Consider the following 15773-nt stretch of genomic DNA (forward strand, 5'->3'; position numbering starts at 1 on the left):
AAGACCATTAATATATATGGCCAAATTGTTTTCCAGAAAGCTTATACTAATAATAGCTGCTTGAGTACCTACTATATCGTTTTAGTTAGATTTTGTTATGCCTGTTTTACAGATGAAGAAACTAATTTGTCCAGAATCACAGAGATAGCAAATAGCAAAGTTAGAATTCAAATTCAGAATTGCCCAATTTCAAAGCTTATGTTATTTCTTGTGAATTTCAGAAATAAATATTTTTGCATTATCAAATTATTATGTATATGTACTAGAGGAAATGTGGAAAATAGAAAGTAGAGAAAATGAAAATAAATTACCCATGAATCCACCACTTCCAACAACTTAGTGTATTTCATTGGTCTTTGTTCCAGATAATGATTCTGGGTTAAAAATAAGTATAACATTGTATATATAATTTTGCATCCTGCTTTTTTCACTTAATATTTTTCAATGCTGATGCATACTCTTCAAAAATATATAACAGTTGCATATTATTGTCAATGGACGTTACCATGTGGATATTTACAGTAGTTTAGCTCACTTGTGAATTTCTTTTTTTCATTCCCAGGACCCTCTATCTCCAATGAAGCTTACAGAGTTCAGTGTTGGGAACCATTCTAATCTTCAAAATAAGTCACCATGGCAGATTGGAAGCTTCACAATTTGAAAGCATCCCATCAAATTCTTGCTGTGCAGATAGATGTTTCAGGACTTTACAGGTTATTTAATTTACTAGCTGAACTCATCAATCTGGTAGCAATTAATTCAAGCCAGTCTTCCTCTGCTTCTTTCTTCATTTCCCCTCTCCCCATCTGTGAAAGCCTAAATGTAACATATTTATCTTTCCAGAGGCTCTTTTCATTACTCTTGTCAGGTAAAGGGGAACTCAAAAGACTTCCTTGGAGTCTTTAACTTCCCTAGAAAGACTGTTAATCATATCTATAGAGTCTTTGTTTTATTGAGGGGAATCAGACTAGCTTGCTGCTTGTACACATGTGCATTTATAAGCATGCATATGTGCAGCATATTTACACAAAATTCTTCTGTGGTGTTGTGAAAAATTAGGCTTAAAAAATCTGAAGTTTTTATTCAATCATATTTTTTTAAATAGCAATTTAAATATTTGCTGAGCTGTGAACACCTTCCCTATATCAGGTACCTAAAATTCAAGAGGGAGATTCAACACTGTGATCAAGGTCCTCAAATTGGGAATTGAACAACTATGTAAAACCTGTTCTCTGTCATAGATATGTGATATTCCTGAAAACACCACAGCTAAGAGAGAAGATCAGATCAGATTTCCATTTTATTTAACATAATGATCGGTGTTTTAAAGACTTTTAATGCCACACTGTGGTAAAATTCTCCAATAACGTTTATTCTTTTCTCTGCTACCTAGCTTTATTTTAGCCTTTATGAATTACTCTTATGATGAAAGAAAAACTATAAGCCTAAGTTATTGACCATTGGCTTTGTTAAGGGGTTTAAGGATGATGTTCATGTTTAATTACAGTACTGTTAATAAGGGTGAAGTTTCACAGTTGAAATTAGCCTAAGGATTAGCACTAAAGGTATTTTTTTTCACAACAGGGATTAATGTACAGATAGTGAAAAACCTAACAGTAATAGGCCAACTCTTTCTCTTTTTTCTTTTCTTTGCTTTTTTTTTAGTTCCAGTAGTAGTGCAGCCATTAAGGTAGTTTACATCCATTTCCCAATTTATTTATAATAAGCCTTTATTTTAGTCCTAGTGCCTGAATCAATGAGTATGGACATTAATGCTGCTTCTCTATAATAATAATACCTAAGAGTATTGATGGTTTTCATTTCTCAGTCAGTGTCATAGTGCCCAGCTGCTAACAATAGAAGTCCCAACTCTTACAGAGATCAGTGAGTTAGAGGCATCGTACTGATAACAAGTTATTGAGCTCCTAGAGGGATGTTAGTTTTGCTAAATTATTCCCCCTAAAACCTTTTTGAGTAAAAAAGAATTGCCTGCCACAAACAATTCAGTGTTCAGATTTCAGTAGAGCTGTGAATGTGAACAATTCAGCTACTTAAAGCAACAAAAGACATGTTCATTTGAATCCTCTAGGTAATTTTGGTCACGGTAAGACTTTCAGCATAAATTAAATGGATTGTGATTGTGGCCAGCATTTCATTTGAGAGGATACTAGACACGACTAAATCTATTAGGGCCAGGGACTGTTTCTCAAACTCAGATGCCAAGAACCAGCCTAGAGGATTATGCACACTGGGTTTCATGAAGAAATCGTGTATGTTCAGATGGGAAGATTTTTTTTCCCCTTCCTCTTTCCCTTTAAAACACTCTCTTGTTTGGGTTTATCTTGAAAGCTTATTTGATCATCCACATGGTCTTATGTTTGACAAGCCTTGCCTTATATTCATATAGAAATGCACCTTTCCTAAAGGTAGGGCTGTTGCTTACTCCACAGCCAGTAGGCCTCAAAGCAGTCTTTCCCATCCATCATCTTCTGCCAAGAGTTTAGGCAGAATAGCCGCTAACTATGATTCAAAGTCATGAAGGAATCAAGAACTTATTTAATGAATAGAGTGTATCAGCACTCAGCACTCATAGAAATCAGGTCATAAAAGACAGTGTCAGGGAACCACATAAAAGCACTGGAAGGGTAAAGCTCAGGAAAGCTATAATGCAAAGTTGATTGTTTAATGTCTTACAGACTTACACTGTCTTCAAAAGGCCAAATAAATCAGGGTTTTACCTGGGGGCTTAGGGAAATAAAGAAACCCTATTCCTATCTCTGAACCTTTATTCCAATAGCTTATAGATTCTGATATTATCCCCGTTATAGGTCATTGAGTATTGACTTCTGTACCTAGACACCACCACCACCCCAATTGGTTGACTATTAGGAAGACAGACAGGTTTGTTTGATAATTAGCATACCCTGATCTGGCTCCTTTGCTTGCTTTTCCTTGGGGCCATGTCCAATAACCTCAGTGGGATCTCATTCCCCAATCTTTGGTACCCATCTTCCCCATCTGCAAAACAAAGACACTCATTGTTGGGATCATACAGGTGAAAGGTGCTATGTAACTCCCCAGTGCTCTTATATATCCTTCATTGCAGGAATGGAATGCAAAGTTTAACCAGAACAGTATTTCTAAACAAATCAGTGTGCTCCATTCTTTCTTCCACGCTCTCATTGATGATTTGTTCTTGCAGAACTTAGAGTACCTTATTAATGATATTCCATTCATTCCAACAATGTCCTTGGAAAGAGGCGGAATAGAAGTGATTTTCCCCATGGTACAACCTTAAAAATTAAGGACAAAAGAAATGAAGCACCCTCCAAAAGCACATAGCTCTCTGGGACAGAACTCACAGTTGCCATGTCCAGTGCACCGTTAGAGTGACTTGGCTTCCCAGTACTGGGATAACCATGGAGCAGCTTAGAACACTGAGAGCAATTGGGGCAGGACCACATTTCAGAAGAGTCTCACTTTGTCCAAAATCTGAAAGTATGCAATTTATACAATTCTTATTTTCTATGTGATAGAAATGTAATATGTGCCTCTTTCCCCTTCTGGCCCCATGTGACACATATATTTCACACTGTGTGGCATCAGCCAGTGCCATTATGTCCTCTGGCACCCATAGAGCCCACTCTCAGGATTGTCTTTGCCAGAGAAAAGAATGTGCTTCCTCATGTTTATGCCAAGTTGCACAAAGTGTAGACATTGAGATTAATGAATATTTAAGCACAATCCTAGCAGTATAAGAATATTGAATATACATTATTGTAATGTGCATCTGAAATTTAATGTGGCCCAAATTCATAGGAATGTAACAGTCATGCAAATCCTATCCCTTTCACCTATCATCACACATATATATCTATACATGTGTGCACATACACAGTGCCCCCAAAGCAGGCTGCCTGGTCATCAGGAGCAAATACTTTAAAGGAATGAGTCTCTGTCCTCTTAGAAAAAAGTCCAACAGTCACTGCAAGTGAATATTCCATTCATACATTCTAAAACTTCTGCTCCTAGAGTAGCTAAGGTACTCAGTTGGTGCCAAAGACATGTTCTGTGCCTCTATCAGAGTCACAGAAGGCATGTGACAAGATTGTTAGACCTTTCCACAAGTCTCATGTTCTTTGAAAATTCATGAGTTCCATCCAATCAGTAGTAAATAGTTTATGAGGTATGGTACATCTGCATTTCTTTAACCAGAGCTATAATGTACCATATTAAATAGTAGTCTTTTGCATGCAGGTATTATGTAATGTAATAATGAATGGATGGCACCTAATAGCATGCAACCCATGACCGTTTACTTCTCCAAAAGGGCTAGGGCTGTGTCCCACACAGTGTTCAAAACTATTAAATGTATTCTTTGTAGCAGCCTTGTATATGGCCATCAGCAGATTGAGTTAGACATGAATGTAATATATCAGGAAATAGATTCTTAGTAGGGAATGGTGTTAAAGGGGAAAAAAAACAGTAAGATAAGATGCATTTAAGGAATAATGGCTGTCATCCTGCTGGCTAAATCAGCAAAGGGATGCAGCAGGAAAGCTTGTACTGGGTCGTGGTAATATATGAAATGCATTGGAGAGCCAGAAAAAGAAAAGCACTGGAGACCTCAGCAGTTAAGCTCAAGTTGCCAATTTGCTACAAATCCTTTTTTCCACCAATCTGCTCAAAGTAATTGTATATAATATTCTTAAAACCATGTGTCTTGCTACAAAAATACCCACAAATACTGACCAGCTTTATCTTCCTAAGTTCTTTATTAAAAGCATATGCATAAAATTGTCATTTCTTTTCTATATTATGGAGTTGTTAAACAATGTTGGCAAAGGCTAAAATTTCAGACCACCTTGATGGAAGTTTCTATACTTCTCATTTCATGGGTATAATAGTGGAGTTTATTCACTCCCACGTTGATTTGTATGTGGTATGTAGACTCTTCTGTAACATCTCATCTTCCAAACACCCCCTATTCCTGTGCTCAGTGTTTCTTATGTTCCTACATGGATATTAGTTGGGAAATTAGCAGCAATGGCTTTCTGGTAGAATGCTGACTAGTTTAATGTCACTTAAGTTCAGTCTGCTCAGCCTCACACATCTTTTGCCTTTCCCTCTGTTATTGTGATAAGTAAAAAGAAAGAGAAAACGTATATGTCTAAGGGTGATATGAACTCTGGTTTCCTTTTTCTTACAGTGAAGACTATGTTTATTATTCTCCAGATGCATGTTACCTGAAAAAAAATACAATGATGCTGAGAAAAGATTACAGTGGTCCACTTGCTCCTAAGTTATATCTTACCCTCAGGGAAACATTTGGAGACACCCTTATTCAGTAAGCCTCAGATAAGCTTCCCCTCAATAGATGCTTCATTTGCACACAAAAAAATCATTTTAAGACAGAATTAGCCAACAAGAAGGCAGAAGTCATTGAAAATGCAGAGCACTGAAAGCTGAAGTTTGAAACAAAATTGCTGACCATGACTAAATAATAATGGAGAATTACTTTGGAAAGGCCCAACCTGTAGAGGTCACACTTAACACAAACCAGAAAGAAGTCTTTTATTCCAGTTAAGCTTATTTTAAAAGTACTTACTTAGACTAGGTAGACCTCAGAACATCTCAGTTGAAAAATCCCATTTCATTTATTCCAATGCATCAGCTACAAACAGCTTTAATTTGCATAACAAACACAATGTAAAAAATTCAAATACCAGAAACAAAGGTAGCTGATGATTCTAGATTTTAAAAATGCATAAAAGAGGAGACCTTTATACAGGAATCTTATTTGAGTAGAGGTTACTAAGGAAATTCAAGACATAGATGTTTAAAAGGAAGCTTTAATTTATAGATATACGTAAAATGGTTCATACAGGAATGTGTAAAGATATAGACATGTATTTTCTTGATGTTATAAACAACAAAATTTACAAATTAATTTTCTCACCAAATGTAGGGACATTGAAAAATTAGTTTCTTTTTGAATGTTAAAATACTCATTCTCACACAGTAGCATGTTTCATTGTTTAGACTTTCACGGGGTGGAAAATTTATGATAGTAAAAAGTACATTTTAAGCAAACTTTTATTAAAAGTATTTGAATATGTTTATGGTTTTAAAAGAAATTTTCCTCATAAACCTTAACTGAAGTATTTATATCAACTTTGCAAATTAGCACAATATTAGACCCAGATCCTGACAATGTTGGTGTTGACAAAAAAAAAAAAAGAAAAAACCCACAATGTGAGAGCTGTGAGCTCAGTTTTATTTGGGGCTAAGGACTATAGCCCATGAGACAGCCTCTCAGATAGCTCTGAGGAACTACTCTGAAGAGGTTGGGGTTTGGGGGAGGTCAGTATATGTGTGATTTTGGTGAAGGGGGTATATGCAATTAAGCACACATCTCAGTAGAAGGTTGCTGCTAGTCACGGGGAGCAGTTGTCTCCATTAATGATTTTAGTGCTTTTCTAGGTATGAGAAGGTGCAAGAATTTGGGTTTATAAAACTTCCTACTGAAAATATCTATCTGAAGGCCTGTTCTGCCAGCTTTTCCCAGAGTGCCTCATTCCTGATCTCCACCCTGAACTCATTTCAGGGTGTGTTAAAGGTCAGTGACTACAGTGTCCAGTGACTAGAGCCAGATGGCAAGCAACATTCTTTAGTTGGCATTGGCAAACTCTAAAATAAATATGGCAGTAGTATATAAGAATTTCAAGACAAATAAAATGTAATTCATTGTACAAGGAAAGCAAAAGTTTTGCTATTGGAACATTAAAGATTGTGGGATACCAATTAGTCAGAAATTGTTATTAAGTCATATTTACCAATCCACTGTCATACCAAACATAAATTACCCTGGACAATTAGAAGGCACTTATTAGAGTAATGTAGTTCAGAGGGAACGAGTACAGATACAAATCTGAAGTGGTTTCTGAATCATAAGTGTGTGTGTGGCAGGGCTACTGGGTACTGAGGGTTGAGGTTTCTGTGAGTTGTAAAAAATTAAGGGGGAATACTGGGGGAAACAAGCCAAGATGGGAAACATTAACATTTTAACCTATTTTCCACTTGATTATGATTTCCCCTAAACTTTGAAGCCTTCTATTTTCTACCTACATATTATCAATCTATTAAAACTGTAATTTTGTTGTGGGTAAAATTAACTTACCTCTTCTATGCCTATACTGATCCAGAGAACTTCAGATTTGCATTTCCATCACTGCCTCTGTCTGATTATTGTAACAAAACTACCTGGAGCTCTATATATAAACATTACTTTTAAATACTTTCACTTATCATGAACTTGGGAAGTTTTCTACTTTTTACTCACAGGTAGTTTTAGACAAGTTCAGTTCAACCAAAGTCATCAGAAACAACTTTGCCCTTATATGACTGTTTTCATAGGGTGTAGACACTACAATCCTAGTTGATAAATAAAACAATGCATTTTTTATGGAGTTTTTCTAGTGCTACCCAATCCAGCTTTAAATCTACTTCTTTATAATAATTCTCACTGCTATGAGCTCTTACCTTTGTGAATCCTATTGTCAAGAAAGAAAAGAAGGATAGTAGGAAGAGAGGGAGAGAGGGAAATTGAATTCATTTGAGCTTGCCTTAAACTAGGGACCCTAAATCTTATTTTGGTCATGCACTCCTTTGAGAATCTAAAGAAAGCCATGGACACTCTCCATAGAAAAGTACACACGCACACGAACACACAGAGAATTTTATAATTTCAGAGGGTTTCCAGATACTCTGAAATATGTTCATATATCCTAGTTAAGAATTCCTACTTTAAATTGTGTCCCATATTTATAGAATCATCAAATCAAATAAGTGAACCTGTATGTGATACTGTGTTGCATTATCAAACTGGGCTACAGGCTACCAATTAATGCAAAGTCTATGGCTGAGTTTATTATATTTTCAGAATTTGTGATTTCCATAATCCTCCCTATTACTCAAGGCTTTGGAGCAGTTGGATGAGCAGCAGAATGGCTGTTGCTAAGGATATCAGAGAGATCGGCTATGTACACAGCAGGTACTATATAAAGTCTTCTCTTCAGACAACAGGGGACCAAATGTTTCTCATCAAATTCAAGGAGTTTTAAGACGACAGCTGTTGGAATATTTAGTTCATGTCAGTGTTATTTTTAGTGACACTGACACTGGTTTTTAAATGTCAGAAATGGGCTTTTAAGGAGAATTTTCTATTATAAGCATTATGCCTTTTTTTTTTTTACTCTCAACCCCCCTGTCATTTATTAGATCTTGCAAATTGCATGCCTAAAGTTTAAATATCTCTTTTAATGTTGTGTGAATTTATGCTACATGGCAGTGGTTCTCAAAGTGGAGACCCTCAAGAACTATCTAAAAGGAACACAGGAAACAATCTCTGAATCTCTGGGCCAGAAACAGTTCATTTTGCCTCCAGCCAGAGTGGAAAAAACTGGTAACTCATGGACCAAGAGCTATAAGTGTTCACAAGGGTATTATGTAGTGAGTAATGGGGAAAATTTTGCCTTGACTAAAGGGTGCTCTGGACCTACTGAGCAAAGCTTAAGAACAAGCCTTATGAAAATCAAATTGTTCATAAGTAACTTCACTGTGTCTCAGAACAAAACTCAAGAATTACAGGACTTCCCTAGTGGTGCAGTGGTTAAGATTCTGGGCCCGGGTTCAATCACTGGTCTGGGAACTAGATTCCACATGCATGTCACAACTAAGGAGATGGTGAGCCAAAACTAAGGAGCCCATGAGCCGCAACTAAGGAGCCCGCCTGCTGTAACTAAGGAGCCCACATGCTGCAACTAAGGAGCTGGTGAGCCACAACTAGGGAGACCTTGAGCTGCAACTAAGGAGCCTGCCTGCCGTAACTAAGAAGCTGGCTAGCTACAACTAAGGAGCCCATGAGCCGCAACTAAGGAGCCTGCCTGCCACAACTAAGACCTGATGCAACCAAATAAATTAATTAATAAATTTTAAAAAAAGAATTAACAGTAATGAAAATATCTAATGAACTTCCCTGGTGGTCCAGTGGTTAAGACTCCACACTTCCAATGCAGGGGACACAGGTTCGGTCCCTGGTCAGGAAACTAAGATCCCACATGCTGCATGGCCAAAAGATTAGAAAAAGAAACAGAAAAGAACATATCTAGCACCCAACATGAAAAAATTCACAGTATCTGGCACTCAATACATAATTACCAGCCATTCAAATGAGCAGTAAAATAAAACCAATAAAGGAAAGAAAAATTAATGGTAAAAATAGACCCAGAAGTGAGATAATAGAAATTGTAAAAAACAAATGTTAAAACAGTTATTATAATTATATTCCATATGTTCAAAAAGGTAGAAGAAAACATAAGCATGTTAAGAAGAAACATGAAAAATATAAAAATTGAACTTCTATAGTTAAAAAAATGACAAAGATGAAAAATGTGCTGTATGCTATTAACAGATCATTAGAAACAGAAGAAAAATGATTCGTGAACTTGATTGCATAGCAAGTTGTTTAGAAATTATCTAAAATTAAACAGAAGAAAAAAGACTGAAATAAAAAGAACATACAATCGTTGAGCTGTGGGACAACTCCAAGCTGCTTAATATAAAAGTAATTTTTTGTTCTAAGGGGAGGATGCTGAGAAACACTTTGAAGAAATAATGGCCAAAGGAGATAAATTCCAGAATAGTGGTGTGAAAACCTCCACAGACACTTTCCCCATCAAAAATTACTTTTAAAACAGGCATTTTAAGGGCTTCCCTGGTGGCGCAGTGGTTGAGAGTCCGCCTGCCGATGCAGGGGACACGGGTTCGTGCCCCGGTCCGGGAACATCCCACATGCTGCGGAGCAGCTGGGCCCGTGAGCCATGGCCACTGGGCCTGCGCGTCTGGAGCCTGTGCTCCGCAATGGTGAGAGGCCTGCGAACCACAAAAACAAAAAAAAAAGAAACAGGCATTTTAAGTCTCTGGGAATTCTCCTAAGAGCATATAGCAAATGAAGAAACAGTGATGTAAGAAAATCTACTACATTTCACTACTAACAGCAACTTTATGGCATTTGAAATACAACCTGCTCCCTGCATTTGCCCCCCTCACTGGCTCAGCATGTTGCAAGCTCTACCCCAAGAAGGTGCAGCCTACCTCTCCCTGCAAGTTACCAGTGAAGGCTACAGAATTTGCCCTGGAGTAGCAGACCACCCTCATCCCACCCTCCAGTTCCATGTGGCAGAAGCTCTATCCTAGGCAAGAGTGGTTGATAACTTTGGGACTCTTCATCCACCATCCCACAAATGTGGGACAGAAGTTCCACCCCAGGCAAGGCAGACTGAGAATACCAGTGTCTGATCATCCTCACACAAGCTTGCTCATGCAGCAAGGAGAGGCAGCCAAGGAGAGAGCTCCAGGAAAGATAAGCCAAGAAGGCCAGAGGTTACTACCCCCAACCAGTGTCCTGCTCATAAATCAGAAGTTTCACTCTGAGAGAAGTGGGCCACTTTTCCTGCCAGCTGTTCTGGGGCAGTGGTGTAGAGATTTTGCCCAAGGATGAGAGGCAGGAAATAAGAACAGATAGCTCAATGCTCTCCCCAAGAGAATAGAATTTATTTGGAATACAATGTAGGGTAATTCAAGCTTAATTGTGCTCTTAAAAGCAATGGAGATTTTAGTAGTAAGCAATGAAGAGGATGCAATAGCTCCATTAGAGAAACAAGATAAGCCATAGACCAGCTAGACGTTTAACAGGGAGAATCATGGAAAGAGACAACTGAAGGGGAGCAGATTTTGCCACTCCAAAATATGACTCTTTGGCATATTGACTATCTTAAGCTGGTTATTAAAAAAGAAAAACAGACATAAGAGAAGCTCTGAAAACTGAGTAGAATGTATCCTTTTGTAAGAAACATTTACATTTATAAGGGAAATCTATTTGTAAGCATGTCTCCCTTTCTGTACCAGGAAGAGAAAGAGGACTCTAAATCTCTAAAAACTCTTATCAGTGGAGAGGCAATGACTTCAATCTGTATAACTACTATGCTTTTCCTGTTAACTTCCCATAAGTGATTCCCCACCCCCAAGATCTTTTGTCTTTAGCTGAAGATAGTACTTAAGGTGACAACTTAACCTATTTCAGAGAGTTACTCAGTTTTCCTGGGTATCTCTCATTTATGCAGGAAGTATACATGTTATTAAACTTTTGTTGTTTTTCTCATTAATCTGTTATATCAATTTAATTATTAGACCAGCCAAATAACCTAGAAGGGGGAAAGGAAAAATTTTCCACCCCTACACAGCAAACAAGAGCCCTCCTGTAGTAGGAACAAACTTCAAAAACTGGTTTCAAAGACTACTGCTGCAAAAATGCCCAAAGTCAATTGGATCAGACTGTACAGCAATTTATGACCCAGGTCACTGTTTTAATAAATAGAGCAATCACCCAGCAATTAGTAGATGCAAATGGCTGGATATTATACTAACAGAGGCAGACAGCTTAACATATATAAGGGAAAGACACAGTAATAAAGAGGCCTGCTAAAATTATGTCATCCCATGGGGACTGTATGCATGTCCAAGGCTGCATGCTCTGAAGAGTGACATCAGATACTTCACATTGCAGCAGAGATAGACCTCATTTAAATAGTACAACTAAGTCTCTAAACCAGAAAACAAGCCAAAAAAAGCCCCAAAGGCAGAGTGATCAGTACCCCTGAGTTACTACAATGTGTTATCAGAAATGTCCAATTTCCAATAACAAATTATGGAACATGCATAGAAAAATGAAAGTATGATCAATACATGGGGAAAAAATCAGGTAACACAAACTGCCTTTGAGAGAGACCACATGTTGGACTTAGGCAAAGACTTCAAAGCAGCTATAATAAATATGCTCAAAGAACTAAAGGAAACCACGATCAAAGCAATAAAAGTACAATGATACTTTTTTTTCAAATAGAATCAATAGACAAAAATTTACCAAAAAAAAAAAAAAAACCCAACAATAGGAAATTCTGGAGTTCAAAACTAAAATAATTTAAATGAAAAATTTACTGAGGTGCTCAACAGTAGATTTAAGCTGGAAGATGAAAGAATCAGCAAACTTAAAGACACATGATGAAAATTATGTAATCCAAAGAATAGAGAGGGAAAAGGATGAAGAAAAGTTAGTAGAGTCAAATAAATGTAGGGCATCTTTTAATAAACCAACATATATGTAATGGAAGTACCACAAGGAGAAAAGAGAGGGAAAGGAGCACAAAAAGTATCCAAAGAAATAATGGCTGAAAATTTCCCAAATTTAATGCCAAACATTTAGCTATATATCTAAGAGCTCAACGAACTCAAATAGGATCAATTTAAAGAGAGCCACACCCAGACAGTTTAAAGTAAAAAAATGTTGAAACCCAACAACAAATAGAAAATCTAGAAAACAGCGAGAGAAAAATGACTCATCATGTACAAGACAATCTCAATAAGAGTAACAGTTTATTTCTCACTAGAAACCATGTAGGCCAGAAGATATAAAAGTGGTATATGGGACTTCCCTGGTGGCGCAGAGGTTGGGAGTCCACCTGCCGATGCAGGGGACACGGGTTCGTGTCCCGGTCTGGGAGGATCCCACATGCCGCAGAGTGGCTGGGCCCGTGAGCCATGGCTGCTGAGCCTGTGCATCTGGAGCCTGTGCTCCACAACGGGAGAGGCTGCAACGGTGAGAGGCCCATATACCACTAAAAAAAAAAAGTGATATATGCAAAAGGCTGAAAGAAAAGAAAACTATCAATGAAGAATTTTACAACCAGCAAAACTATCTTTCACAATTAAAAGAGTTGCATCAACAAAATGGCTGACCAGGCAACTCTAAGCTCCTGTCCTCTCACAGAAATATTTTCTTTTCTTGGCCACACTGCATGGCACGTGGAATCCTAGTTACCTGACCAGGGATTGAACCTGCACCCCCTGCAGTGGAAGCATGGAGTCTTAACCACTGGACCTCCGGGAAGTCCCTCACAGAAATATTAAAAAATAAAAAATAGCATAAACAACCAACTTTGTCAGAAATCTGGAAAACAGTCAACTATTTACAGCAACCAAGTGAACACTGAATCAGGAAAAAGAAAATTTGAAAATGATAAGAAAACTTTCTGGCATTTTTACCTGCCCTTGCCATACCCACTCCTTGATGCAGTGGCAGTCTTGAAGTGGTGGCAGACCATGTTCCCCCCGGTGAGACTTTGCTCTCTAGTTCCAGTTGGAGCAGAGCAGAACTTACTCTGATGGAGCCTGTGTATGTCTGTTCTAGCCTGTCTGGGAGCAACTTGAAGGACTGATGCAAGACACCAATCTTTAGTTTCCAAACTTGGAACTCAGGATGGAATAGTTGTGGGCATTGCTGGAAAATACTGCAAGGAGCAGTAAAACCCTACAGATGCCTGGGGAAAAAGATATGGCTAAGACAATACACTACTTAAAGTTTGAGAGGAAAAGCTGAGGGAGATTGTTTGGAAAATTAGGAAGCACCCTAAAGCACCCATGGATGCAGGTGAATTTAGATACCCACGTCCATGTCCAGGGCAAGAGAGAAGTTCTCAGCTTTCACCTTGGGCTTATCCTTAGGTTCAGTGCAAGTCTGTTAAAGGAGTGCCCCAGCACAGAGCCGATCTGCAAAAACTGGAAAAGGTGTTTTGTTGGAGAGGTTGATTTTATTTCTCTTTTATGTTTCTTTTGTTATCCCTTGTTTTGTCTTTATCTCCTGGCATTCAAGAAAATCTCTGTCAAAACATAAGCTGATAGGGAGGGTGGGAGGGAGGGAGACGCAGGAGGGAAGAGATATGGGAACATATGTATATGTATGGCTGATTCACTTTGTTATAAAGCAGAAACTAACACACCATTGTAAAGTAATTATACCCCAATAAAGATGTTAAAAAAATAAATAAATAAAATAAAATACCTTTTGGCTAACAACAAAAAAAAAAAACATAAGCTGAACATGAGCAAAAGGAACAGAGACTTCAGTGACTACAACCAAAAGGAACATGGTGTACACAAAATAATTTATAAAATTCACTAAACATATAGTTAAAGTAATTTAAAATTAAAATATTACAGTGCAAAATATCCACTTAAAAATAATCAGGGGGGACAAGGGGAAGATGGCGGAAGAGTAAGACGCAGAGATCACCTTCCTCCCCACAGATACACCAGAAATACATCTACACATGGAACAACTCCTATAGAACACCTACTGAATGCTGGCAGAAGACCTCAGACCTCCCAAAAGGCAAGAAATTCCTCACGTACCAGGGTAGGACAAAAGAAAAAAGAATAAACAGAGACAAAAGGATAGGGATGGGACCTGCACCAGTGGGAGAGAGCTGTGAAGGAGGAAAGGTTTCCACACACTAGGAAGCCCCTTCGCAGGCAGAGACTGCAGGTGGCGGAGGGGGAAAGCTTCGGGGCCGTGGAGGAGAGCACAGCAACAGGGGTGTGGAGGGCAAAGTAGAGAGATTCCCACACAGAGGATCAGTGCTGACCAGCACTCACCAGCCCGAGAGGCTTGTGTGCTCACATGCTGGGGTGGGGTGGGTGGCTGGGAGATGAGGCTTGGGCTTTGGTCAGAGCGCAGGGACAGGACTGGGGTTGGCGGCATGAACACAGCCTGCAGGGGGTTAGTGCACCAGGGCTAGCTGGGAGGGAGTCCAGAGAAAAGTCTGGACTGCTGAAGAGGCAAGAGACTTTTTCTTCCCTCTTTGTTTCCCGGTGCACGAGGAGAGGGGGTTAAGAGTGCTGCTTAAAGGAGCTCCAGAGACGGCTATGAGCCACGGCTAAAAGCGTGGACCCCACAGACGGGCATGAGACGCTAAGTTTGCTGCTGCCGCCACCAAGAAGTCTGTGTGCGAGCACAGGTCACTATCCACACCCCGCTTCCGGGGAGCCTGTGCAGCCCGCCACTGCCAGGGTCTCAGGGGCCAGGGACAACTTACCTGGGAGAACGCACTGCACACCTCAGGCTGGTACAAGATCACATTGGCCTCTGCCGCCACAGGCTCACCCTGCACTCCGTACCCCTCCCTCCCCTCGACCTGAGTGAGCCAGAGTCCCCGAAGCAGCTGCTCCTTTAACCCCGTCCTGTCTGAGTGAAGAACAGACACCCTCCGGCTACCTACAAGCAGAGGCAGGGCCAAATCCAAACCTGAGCCCCGGAAGCTGTGAGAACAAAGAAGAGAAAGGGAAACATATCCCAGCAGCCTCAGATGCAGTGGATTAAAGCTCCACAATCAACTTGAGGTACCCTGCATCTGCAGAATACATGAATAGACAACGAATCATCCCAAATTGAGGAGGTGGACTTTGAGAGCAAGCTTTACTAGTTTTTCCCCTTTTCCTCTTTTTGTGTGTATGTGTATGCTTCTGTGTGAGATTTTGTCTGTATAGCTTTGCTTCCACCATTTGTCATATCCATCCATTTTTGTTGTTGTTGTTGTTGTTTGTTTTTTTTTTCTTTTTGAAAAAACATTTTTTTCTTAATAATTATTTTTCATTTTAATTATTTTATTTTATCTTACTCTATTTTATTTTATCTTCTTTCTTTCATTCTTTCTTTCCTTCCTGCCCTCGTTCCTTCCTTTCTTCCTTCTTCCCTCCCTCCACCCTCCCTCCTTTCTTTCTTTCTTTCTTTCTTTCATCTTCCTTCCTTATTTCCCTCCTTCCTTCCTTCCCTTCTTTCTTTCTTTACTTCTTTCTTTCTTTCGTTCTTTCTATGTTTT

General features: G+C 39.0%; 1 protein-coding gene across 1 annotated transcript in view; it reads left to right on the forward strand.

Moving 5' to 3' along the window:
* ZDHHC15 (zinc finger DHHC-type palmitoyltransferase 15) overlaps positions 1-5165 on the forward strand; it is a 128588-nt gene extending 123423 nt beyond the window's left edge. The window contains exon 12 of the mRNA XM_067722282.1: positions 563-5165. The gene's annotated coding sequence lies outside the window, so the exon portion shown is untranslated. The remainder of the gene's footprint in view (positions 1-562) is intronic.
* The last annotated feature ends 10608 nt before the right edge of the window (positions 5166-15773 follow it).

This window comes from Pseudorca crassidens, chromosome X, assembly GCF_039906515.1.
Source record: "Pseudorca crassidens isolate mPseCra1 chromosome X, mPseCra1.hap1, whole genome shotgun sequence".
NCBI classification, from domain to species: domain Eukaryota; kingdom Metazoa; phylum Chordata; class Mammalia; order Artiodactyla; family Delphinidae; genus Pseudorca; species Pseudorca crassidens.